This window comes from Callorhinus ursinus, unplaced genomic scaffold (assembly GCF_003265705.2).
Source record: "Callorhinus ursinus isolate GAN/ISIS: 27379988/994484 unplaced genomic scaffold, GSC_fseal_2.0 scaffold65, whole genome shotgun sequence".
Classification (NCBI taxonomy): Eukaryota; Metazoa; Chordata; class Mammalia; order Carnivora; family Otariidae; genus Callorhinus; species Callorhinus ursinus.
Window position 1 is genome coordinate 7336061 of NW_027397127.1, and position 12645 is coordinate 7348705.

General features: G+C 34.8%; 1 protein-coding gene across 1 annotated transcript in view; it reads left to right on the forward strand.

Annotated features, from left to right (window-relative positions):
• RBM41 (RNA binding motif protein 41) overlaps window positions 1-12110 on the forward strand; it is an 82327-nt gene extending 70217 nt beyond the window's left edge. The window contains exon 9 of the mRNA XM_073885695.1: window positions 12044-12110. The gene's annotated coding sequence lies outside the window, so the exon portion shown is untranslated. The remainder of the gene's footprint in view (window positions 1-12043) is intronic.
• Window positions 12111-12645: the final 535 nt, after the last annotated feature.

The following is a 12645-nucleotide window of genomic DNA, read 5'->3' on the forward strand; positions in this document are numbered from 1 at the left end:
TTCTATGCTTTTTTTTCAAGCCCCGCTAGTAACTTTATAATCGTTGTTTTAAATTCTAGTTCAGACATCTTACTTATATCCATATTGATTAAATCCCTGGCAGTGAGTACTACCTCTTTTCTTTCTTTTGGGGTAAATTTCTCCATCTCATAAGTTTCTCCAGAAAAGAATAGAAGAAAGAAGGAGAAAAGACAATAACAACAACAGAAGAACAAAACAAAACAAAATAAAAAATCAGACAAGAAACAAAAGAGGACAAAAAAAAACCTAGATCCTGGATGTGTTTTGGTCTGCTTGTTAAAGAAACTGGATCCCAAAATGGGAAAGAAAGAACTTATATATACTCAAAAATATACAGAAGATATATACAATGAAATAGGATAAAATACAATGAAAGGAAATAAAAAAATTATATATATGATATATATAAACAAAAATTAAAAATGAATTGAAAAAATAAGAAAATTGCTGAGAAAATAATACTGAAAGACTAAAGAATAAAGAAAACCACAAATGCTATATACTGTTTTCCCCAAGAGCTGAAGCTTTGGTTCTCTATGATCAGTAGACTTGGTGCTATCCAGTTGTTCCTACTGGTCTTCTAGGGGAGGCACTTGATCTGCTGATTCTCAGGTGTCTTTCTTTGCTCTTGCCAGCGGGCTGGGCTAAGTGTAAGCAGCTCTGGATTCCACTATGTGGCACTGTTTTGCTCCCTGAAGACTTTCAGCACTGATGTGGGGGATGGGATGAAAATGGCTGCCTACCGCTCTCTAGCCCCGGAGCTGAAAGTTCGTGCCCCCGACTCTTCAGTGAGCCTTCATAAAAAAGCAGTCACTCTTGTCTCCTCAGTTTCCATCCTAACTCTGTGTTCACCTGGCCTATGACCGAGTGTTTTTATCTCAGGCACCCGACTGAATTTCAAGACCAAATTTCATGGACATCTGCAGCGCACACCTGCACTGTTCCTCCCTGGGGAAGGTGGGAGTCTCACCAGGCTTCTGCCTTTTGCTGGGCCCCTGCCAGGAAAGCAGTCACGTGACTGTGCAGCAGTTCCCATTTTATGGCAACACCAAGCAGAAATCCCGCAACTAGACTCATGGTTTTCAGCCAGCTTCCCTGCTCCGATGCCTGGAAATTCTGCCGCGCTCAGGCACCCCTGTTCTTGTGACGCCGGGGATCCTGAGACCACGCTGTCCCACCTGGGATTCCACCCTGCTTCACCACCTAAGCACTTTAAGCCAGGGATGTCCCCCTCCCGCACCCCAAGAGACTTCTAAAAGTTCCAACTTTGCACTCCGCTGCTTATATTACTTTGCGGTAGCCTCCGTAAGCTGGCTCCCTCCCCTCCACAGTATCCTCTGACATATCACCCCAGATTCAAGTCTCTGCACCTCCTACCTTCCAAAAAGTGATCACTTTTCTATTTGTAGAATTGCAGCATTTCTTTTCTCAGATCCAATTGATTTTGCAGGTGTTTAGAATGATTTGATAACTATCTAGCTGAATTCTAGGGACCAGACAAACTTAGGCCGGACAAATTCTGCCATCTCAACTCCTCTCCATGATTTGCCTTTTTTAGTGCATCAGATAGCTAATGCTGATATGTCTTAATACTGGTGATATTAACCTTGATCACTTGGTTAAGGTGGTGGTTGGTAAGCTTCACTATAAAGTTACTATTTTCCTCTTTATAATTAATAAATATCTTGTAGGAAAGTACATTGAGACTATTTAAATATCCTGTTTCTCATACTTTTGCCCCCTAATTTTAGCATTCAGCAATTGTTCTTGATAGTGACAGTTACTACTGTGGTGTTTACACCTAATGTTGATTTTTTATTTCTTTCATTCCTTCTATATGTATTAATTGAAATTCTATAAGGAAGATATCCCATCTTCCCCATTTATTTACTCATTTATTTATATCAGCATGGACTAATGGATGATTATTTTATTCTGACTTATAACCTAATACTATCATTATTTTGTTCAAATTGTTTCAACTTTGACCATTGAGAGCTTCTATGTCATTTTGACAGGTCCCCATTGTTTGACTACTTCCTTATTTTCTGGCACCACAAGTTGTTCAAGATTAATCTTGTTTTTCCTATCCCAGTGCTAGAATCAACCATTTCTACATGGAGCCCTAGTTCATTTAGAAACAAAGACCTGGGCACTAGGTGTTCTTTTTATAACCTATGAGAGTATCAAATATTATAAAGATTGATAAAAGCAAGTGTTTCCAAGGGTATGGAAAGTAGACACCCCATACACTTTGGATAAGAGTATAAATAAGTGTAACCTTTTGGGAGGACAATTTGGCTGTCTCTATTAAAAATTTAATTGTGACGATCTAGAAAATCTACTTCTAGAAATCCATTACACAGAAATATATATATGCTCAAAGATATATGCACAGAAATATTCATTGCAGCTTTGTTATAACAAAAACCTTGAAACAAAATTTCATCAATAGGGAACTGATTAGTTAAATAACTACATTGTGGTACAACTATATGATAAAGTATTATGTTGGCATTAAAAGGAATGAGACAGATCTATAGATATTGATATGGACCTTGTTTCATATTTCATTAAGAAAATAAAAGCAATCAGATGAGAACTTCCTCCTCTTTTTATAACCAAATCTACCATCTATTTAATTTGTGTCTACACTCTAGCTTTCTCCATATACTGTATAGAATAGTGGGTAAGGGTGTGGGATCTAATGCCATACTCCCAGTGTTCAGATCATGACTCTACCATTTACTAGTTGTGTGAACTTGACTAACCTATTTAAACTGACTATGCTATAGTCTTTTTCATTTTTTAAAATGAATGAGGGCAGTAAAAGTTTCTACCTCACAGTCTTGTTGCATTAAGTGAATATGTATAAGGTGTTTTAAGTAGTACCTGGTACATAGTTAAGAGCTCAATAGATATTAGATTATCATTACAATGGATGAAATATCCTTGCTCCTATCAAAGGCCATCCCCTTCATTTGTGCTTTGGATTCCAGTCCCCTGATTTTTCAAGGACCTAACACATATAAGTGTACTCTCTTTCTGCATCACCAGTCTCATTTCTATCAGCATATAAGCATATTCTTGTACATCCTATTTATTTAAAAAAAACTTCCATGACTTCACATTCCCATCAAGCTATTGTTCCATTTTTCTCTTCTTTACAGCAGAATTTCTTAAAGTTTTCTATAGTCATTGTATCCATATTTCCCATTTTCTCCTAAATCTGTTTCAATAAGGCACTGCTCTTGACAAGGTCTTTTGTAACACCCCTCACCCCATCTTGCCAAATCAATGGTAATTTCTCTGTCCTCATTATATCTCAACTTCTCAGCTGCACTCAATGCAGTTTACCACTTTCTCTTTCTTGAAACACTATTGTCTTGGCTTCTGTAACACCACAATCCTGATTTTCTTCCTACTTCAGTAATAAATTCCCAGTTGTCTTATGGCTCCTTCTGTGCTTGTCTGAATGTTATTGGGCCCCAGGGCTCCTTACCTAGCCTATTCTTTTCCGATTTTACTTTCTCCCTAACAGTTCTTATCTAGTTTCATGAATTTATATTACTACCTATAGGCTTATGACTACCAAATCTGCTTCCAGCTCAGATCTTTCTATTGAGCTCTAGATTCTTATACCAACTGATTTCCTGACAAGGCTGGTTGAATGTCTAAAGCCATCTCAAATGTCACATTTTCAAAATAGAAGACTTGAATATTTACCTCCCCAACCCATCATTTTTCTAGTCTCCCTCATTGGTAAAATGGCACTATCATCCAAGTTCTCAGTATGTTCTTCATTCCTTTTGTCCTCTCACTTTCCACATATATCCATAAGCAATCCTGGAGATTACCTAGAGGTGATCTCCAAAAATATATCAGAAATCACCTATTTTTTCTTTATTTTAATTTTTTATTTAAATTCAATTTAGTTAACATATAGTGTGTTATTAGTTTCAGAGGTAGAATTTAGTGATTCATCAGTTGCATTTAACACACAGTGCTCATTCCATCAAGTGCCCTCCTTAATGCCCATCACCCAGTTACCCCATCTCCCACCCACCTCTCTTCCAGCAACCCTCAGTTTGTTTCCTATAGTTAAAAGTCTCTTATGGTTTGCTTCCCTCTCTGTTTTTATCTTATTTTTTCCCTCCCTTCCCATATGTTCATCTGTTTTGTTTCTTAAATTCCACATATGAGTGAAATCGTATGGTATTTGTCTTTCTCTGACTTATTTCACTTGCATAATACCCCCTAGTTCCATCCATGTCGTTGTAAATGGCAAGATTTCATTCTTTTTGATGGCTGAGTAATATTCCATTATATATATATATATATATATATATATATATATATATATATATATATAACTTCTTTATCCATTCATCTGTTGATGGACATCTGGGCTCTTTCCAAATTTTGGCTATTGTGGATATTGTCACTATAAACATTGGGTACATGTGCCCCTTTTAATCAGTATTTTTGTGTCCTTTGGATAAATACCTAGTAGTGCAGTTGCTGGATTGTAGAGTAGCTCTACTGTTAACTTTTTGAGGAAATTCCATACTGTTTTCAAGAGTGGCTGCACCAGTTTGCATTCCCACCAACAGTATAAGAGGGTTCCCCTTTCCCTACATCTTTGCCAACACCTGTTGTTTCCTGAGTTGTTAATTTTAGCCATTCTGACTGAAGAATCACCCATTTTTTAAAACTTTACTACCAATCCAATCCATCCTAGACCAACCCATAATTGGATGGACTACCACTAAGCCTCCTAACTGGTGTCCTTTCTTCCACTCTTGCCTCTTTACAATCCATTCTCCAAATAGTGTAGAGAGGAATCTTCTATTTTTAAAAAAAACTTTTTTTAAGTTTTTTTTTTATTTATTCATTTGAGTCAGAGAGCATGAGCAGGGGGAGGGGAGAGGCAGAGGGAGGAGCAGACTCACCTACTGAGCAGGGAGCCCCATGTGGGGCTCGATCCCAGGACCCAGAGATCATGACCTGAGCCAAAGGCAGATGCTTAACCATCCAAACCACCCTGGCACCCCAAGAGGAATCTTTTTTAAAAATATAAATTGTAATCCTATAACTAATTGGCTTAAAACCCTTTAACAAATTTCCACATTAGTAAGAAAGAAAAGCAAACTCCAGGGAGTGATGTCACTGAAAATAGAGGAGTAGGGAAAGCCAGGGGTTTATCCTTTCACTAATGCAATGTTTAGGAAAAAACTGTCAGAATCAACGTTTTTGGAACTCTGAAATTAAAAAGAAAACAACTTACAACAACCAGGGTAGTGCTTATGAAGAAAGAGGCTGCTGAATTTCAGTAAGAGAGCATTATGACATTTTTACTTGCCTGCCTGCCATCCCCCAATCAATAGCTCAGTGACAGCCATGGAACTGCCGGCTTACAGTTGCCAAAGGAGGTAATGCTGACCTTGTTCTCAAAGAGTTGTAGTTTTGCATTTTGACCTGCTTGGTGGCTCCCTAAGGGATCAGCTCAGGAACTTGCTTTTGTTTTTTCCACCTTACCCCAAGTTATCTCAGGATGGAGTAGCCTCCTGGGCAGCATTTTTTCTCAATTTTTTTATTGGGGTAAAAAATACACATAACAAAATTTGCCATCTTAATGATTTTTAATCATACTGTTCAGCAGTATTAAATACATTCATATTGTGGGGCCATCACCACCCACCCATATCCAGAAGTCTTTCATCTTGCAAAACTGAAACTCTATAAACAATAATCCCCCATTCCTCCATCCACCCAACCCCTGGCAACTGCTGTTCTACTTTCTATCTCTATGAATTTAACTACTCTAAGTACCCCATATAAGTGGAATCATACAATATTTGTGTTTTTGTGACAGACTTATTTCACAGTGTAATGTCCTCAAACTTCATCCATGTTCTGGCATATGTTAGAATCCCCTTCCTGTTTAAAGGCTGAATAATATTCCATCGTATGTATATACCACATTATGTTTATTCATTCATCAATGGACACTTGCATTGCCTCCACTTTTTAGCTATTGTGAATAATGCTGTTGTGAACATGTGTGTAAAAATATCTCTTCAAAGCAATAGTTTAAATTTTGGGGGCTATATACTCAGAAGGGGAATTGCTGGACCATATGATTATTCATTTTTAATTTTTTGAGGAGCCAGAAAACTGTTTTCCACAGTGGCTGTACCATTTTAGATTCCCACCAACAATATACTTAGGGTTTCATTTTCTCCACTTCCTTGCCAAAACTTTTCTTTTTTATTTCTTTTTTTTTTTTTTAATGGTAGTCCACCTAATGGATGGGAAGTGGTATCTCACTGTGGTTTTTATTTTGGGTGGCACTTTTTGAAAGTATTTAGAGCCTGCAGTTGCTTGAGGCAGGGGCAAATGGACAATTAGCAGACAGACTGAAAAGACTAGGAAGAGACTTGGGAATGAGGTACAAGAAGGTAATAAGAACTCTGAAAATTTCCTGCATATTTTGAAGGAACTAGAAGACCATGTGAATGCTCAGAGCTAAACTCATGCTCAGAAAAGACTTCAGAGACCCTAAGTTTTCACCTTTGACTAGTCTTTAGCCTCTGTGCAAATGGGAAATATAGGTTAAGTCAGAGTTGTAAATGCCTGGCTAAATATTGAAGGAATGCTTCAACTTAAAGTCAATATACAAAGAACCAAAACAGTATTTTTGTTTGTTATTTGCTTTGGTTTTGGCTCTAGATGTTTAAAGAAATCCCTAAGGTAACAGAACAGGGACTTCGGTGATCACATGTGACAAAGAACACAGTCATTGTAAAAAATAGCTTAGAAAAATCACTAAATAAATAGCACACAATGAACAGCATCAACAAACGAGTGTGCGTGGGAAATCTCTACAAGGTTGTCATGTTATATTTAAATATATCCAGTTTTTATTATAAGACATCCAAATAAACAAGAAAGTGTGAGAAAAAATAATACAAACTGCCCCTAAGGAAGCCCAGACATTAAACTTATGACAAAAACTTTAAAACAACTGTCTTAAATATGCTCAAAAAGCTAAAGGAAACTAAGAAAAAAGAGCCAAAGGAAACAAGTAGAACAAGGTCTCATCAAATAGAGAATATCAATAAAGAGAAAGAAATTATTAAAAAGAACCAAATAGAAATTCGGGAACTAAAAAGTACAGTCGCTAGAAGGATTCAACAGCATATATGAACAGGCAGAAGAATCACTGAACTTAAAGACACAATGGTTGAAATTCTAGTCTGAGGAGCAGAAAGAAAGAATGGAAAAAAATGTACAGAGCCTAAAGGACTTGTGGAATACCACAAAGTGGACAACATATGCATTACAGGAGTCCTAGAAGGTAAAGAAAGGGGCAGAAGGAATATTTGAAGATCAGTTGCACCTGAAAACTTCTCACATTTGATAAAAGATATGAGTCTACACTTCCAGGAAGCTCAACAAACAGGTAGGATGAACTCAAAGAGATCCACAATGAAACATATTAATCATACCGTTCAAAAACAGAATCGTGTAAATAGCATGGGAAGCATCTCATCAGGTACAAGTGTTTTTCAATAAGATTAATGGCTGATTACTTATCAGAAACCATGTAGATCAGAAGTTATGGGATGACTTATTCAAAGTGCTGAAAGGAAAACCCTATCAATAAAGAATTTTAGATCTAACAAAACAATCCTTCAAAAATGATGGTGAAATGAAGACATTTCCAGATAAACAAAAGCTGAGGGAATTTGTTACTAATAGACTTGTCCTATAAAATGTGCTAAAGGAAGTCTTACAGAATGAAATGAAAGAATACTAGACAGCAACACAAAGTCATATGAAGAAATAACACTGGAAAAATAATTACATAGATAAATATAAGTCTCATATTGTAATTTTGCTTTGTAACTCTTCTTTTTTCCGATATCATTTAAAATACAAATGCTTAAACAATACTTATAAATTTATGTTAATAGGCACAAATGTACTAAGATGTAATTTGTGACAGTAATAACAAAGGGGAGGGATGAAAATGTATAGGAGCAGAGTTTTGTATGTTATTGAAGCAAAGAAGATAGCAGGCGGGGAAGAATGAAGGGGGGAAATCGGAGAGGGAGACGAACCATGAGAGACGATGGACTCTGAAAAACAAACTGAGGGTTCTAGAGGGGAGGGGGGTGGGAGGATGGGTTAGCCTGGTGATGGGTATTAAAGAGGGCACGTTCTGCATGGAGCACTGGGTGTTATACACAAATGAATCATGGAATGCTACATCAAAAACTAATGATGTATGGTGATTAACATAACAATAAAAAATTTAAAAAGTGTTTAATCATAAAAAAGTTGATTATTAATTTAAACTAGGTTTTTATAAACCTTAATTTTTATAAAATTAAAAAGCTAACTGTACACTTTAAATGGACAATTGTATGGCATGTGAACTATGTGTCAATCAAGCTATAATATAGTGGGAAGAAAAAAAAGATGCTAATTATAATTACCGAAGTAACCACTAAGAATATAACTAAAAATATACAGAAAAAAAGTAATGAGAAAGGAACCAAATGGTACACTACAAAAAATCAGTTAATCTCAAAAGAAAGTTGTAATGGAGGAATTGAGAAACAAAAAAGGTATGACATATAGAAAAGAAATACCAAAATGGCAGCAAGGTCCTTACTTATCCAAAATTAAATGTAAATGGATTGAACTCTTGAATTAAAAGGCAGAGACTTGAAGAATGGATAATAATACATGATTCAATTATATGCTGTCTAAAAGAGACTCACATTAGACTCCAGGACTCTAATAGGTTAAGTGTAAAAGATGGAAAAAGAAATTACATGCTAATAATATCCAAAAGAAAGCTAGAATGGATATACTAATATCAGACAAAATAGACTTTAAGTCAAAACATTGTTACAAGATACAAAGAAGGATATTATATACTGATGAAAAGATAAATTCATGAAGATATAAAAATTATATATGTATATACATCTTACAACAGAGCTCCAAAATACATGAAGCAAAAGTTGACAGAATTAAAGGGAAATATAGATAGTTCTACAATAATAGTTGGATATTTCAGTATCCCACCTATGATATGTATATAGCAACTAGACAAAGATCATTAAGAAAATAGAAGACTTGAACAACATTACAAACCAGTTAAACCTAACAGATATTTATAGAACACCCCATTCCACAACAGCAGAATACACATACTTCTCAAGTGCACATGAAAAATTTCAAAGATAGACCATATATTAGGCCACAAATGAGTCTCAATAAATTTAAACTTATTAAAATGATATCGAGTATCTTTTCCAACCACAAAGGAATGAAACTAGAAATCAATAACAGGAGTAAAACTGGAAAATCCACAAATATGTGAAAATTAAACAGACTGTTAAACAATCAATGGTTCAAAAAAATCTTAGAAATACATGCAGACAAATGGAAACAAACACACAACATAACAACAATTATCAGCTGTATCAAAAGCAGTGCTCAGAGGAATATTTATAAGCTATGGAAGACACCTACATTTTAAAAAGTGATCTAAAATAAATAATCCAACTTAACACATTAAAGAACTAGAAATAGAAAACTAAACCCAAATTTAGCAGAAGGAAATAAATAAAAAGATTAGAGTTAAGATAAATAAAATCAGAAATAGAAAAACAATAGAATCAACACAACCAAATGATGGTTCTTTGAAAAGATCAACATTAACATGCCATTACCTAGACTAAGAAAAAAGATTCAAATTGCTAGAATCAGAAATTAAGGTGGAGACATTCCCACTGTCCTTACAAAAATGAAAAGGATTAAAAGAGAAGACTATGAATAATTATAAACCACAAATCAGATAATCTAGGTGAAGTGGACAAATTCTTAGGAACACACAAACTACCAAAATTGATTTTAAAAGAAACACATGATGTGATGAGCACTGGGTGTTATACACAACTGATAAATTATTGAACACTACATCTGAAACTAATGATGTACTATGTGTTGGCTAATTGAATTTAAATAAAAAAATAAAAGAAGTAGAAAATTTGAACAAACCTATAACAAGAGACTGAAACAGTTAAGTAAAAACCTCCCAGCAACAACAACAACAACAACAAAAGCCCAGGACCAGAAGGTTTCGCTGATACCTTCTACCAAACATTTAAGACAAATTTACACCTATCAATCCTTCTCAAACACCTCCAAAAATAGAAGAGGAGGTAAGACTTCCTAACTCATTTTTCAAGGCCAGTATTGCCCTGCCACCAAAGCCAGAAAAATACACAAATGAAAATTATAGACCAACATCTCTTATTAATGTAGATGCTAAATTCTTCAACAAAATACTAGCAAACCAAATCCAATAGCATATTAAGAGAATTATACACTATGACCAACTGGGATTTATCCCCGGAATACAAAAGCTTATTCAACATGTGAAAATCAATCAGGGGTGCCTGGGTGGCTCAGTCAGCTAAGCTTCTGCCCTTGGCTCAGGTCATGATCTCAGGGTCCTGGGATCAAGCACCACGTCGGGCTCCCTGTGCAGTGGGAAGTCTGCTTCTCTCTCTCCCTCTGCTCCCCTCCCACTTGTTCGTTCTCTCTCTGTCTCTCTCTCATGTAAATAAAATATTTAAAATAAAATCAATCAATGTAATACACCAGTGTAATAGAATGAAGGAAAAAGACTACATGATTATCTCAATTTATGCCAAAAAAAATCATTTGACAAAATCCAATACACTTTCATGATGAAAACATTCAGCAAACTAGGAATAGAAAGGGACTTCCTTAACATAATAGCATAAAAAAAAAAAAAACCAAACCCACAGCTACCATCATGCTCAATGATGAAAGACTGAAAGCTTTTTCTCTAAGAACAGGAACAAGACAAAGATGCCTGTTTTTGCCACTTCTATTTAACAATGTACTGGAAGTTCTAGCCAAAGCAATTGGACAAGAAATAAAAAGGCGTCCCAAATGGAACAGAAGTTACACTATCTGTATAACACAGATATAAAATTATATCTCTGCAGATGAGGTACGGTGTTATATATTAAAAAAACCCTAAAGAATCCACACACAAAATAACTGTTAGAAACAAGTGAATTTAGCAAATTCATTGTATTTCTATATAATAGCAATGAACAATCCAAAGAGGAAATTAAGAAAACAATTCAATTTATTATAGCACCAAAAGAATAAAATACTTAGAAATAAATTTAACCAAAGGGATGCAAGACTTGTAAAATTTAAACTATAAAAGAGTGCTGAAATAAATAAAAGACCTAAATAAATAGAAGGACATTCTGTGTTTATGGAGTAGAAGACATAATATTGTTAAGGTAGCAATGCTCCCCAAAGCAATCTACAGATTTAATGCAATCCATGTCAAAATGCAAATAGCCTTTTTTGAAGTAATGTAAAAACTGATGCTCAAATTTATATGGAATTGTAAGGCACCCAGAATAACCAAAACAATCTTTAAAAAGAGTAATAAAATTGGTAATAAAGTTGGAGGACTCACATTTTCCAATTTCAAAACTTGCAACAGTTACAGTAATAAAAACTGGCATTGTTTTATTGGCATAAGGATAGACATATAGATAAATGGACTAGAATTGAGACCCCAGAAATTAATCCATACATCTATTGTCAATTGATTTTTTACACGGATACCAAGACCATTCAATTTGGTATTCTTTTCAACAAATTGTGCTGAGACAACTAGATATCGATATGCAAAGTAATGAATTTGGACTATTATCTTGCATTATATATATATACCACATCTTTGTCCATTCACCTATCAATGGAAACTTGTGTTGCTTCCATATCTTGGCTATTGTAATAATGTTGCAGTAAACATAAGGGTGCATATACCTTTTTAAATTTGTGTTTTTGTTTTCTTTGGGTAAATGCCCAGTAGTGGAATTACTGGATCATATGGTATTTCTATTTTTAATTTTTAAAGGAAACTCCTTACTATTTTCCACAGTGGTTGCACCAGTTTACACCCTCACCATGAGTGCATGAATGTTGCAACAACATGGATGGACCTAGAGGTATTTTATTAATTGAAATAAGTCAGACAAAGACAAATGCCATATGATTTTATTTATATGTGGAATATAAAAAACAAACAAATGATTCTTAAATACAGAGAACAAACTGGTTTCCAGAGGGGAGGTAGTTTGGGGGATGGATGAAATAGATAAAGGGGATTAAGAGGTACAAATGTCCAGTTATAAATAAGTCACAGAGATGAAAATTATAGTATAAGGAATATAGTCAATAATATTGTAATAATGTATGATGACAGATGATGACTACACTTATTGTGGTGAGTATTGAGTAATGTATAGAATTGTCAAATCAATACATTGTACACCTAAAACTAATATAACATGTGTCAATTACACTTCAATAATTTAAAAAAACACACAATGAGATATTAAATCACAACCACTATGATGGATGCAGAAGTAATATAGTTATTATTAAAGGAAAATAAGTGTAAATAAATAATCAAAGGAAAATGATTAAAGGAAAACAAGAATGTGTGGGAACTGAAATCCTCATACATCGTTGGAAAGAATG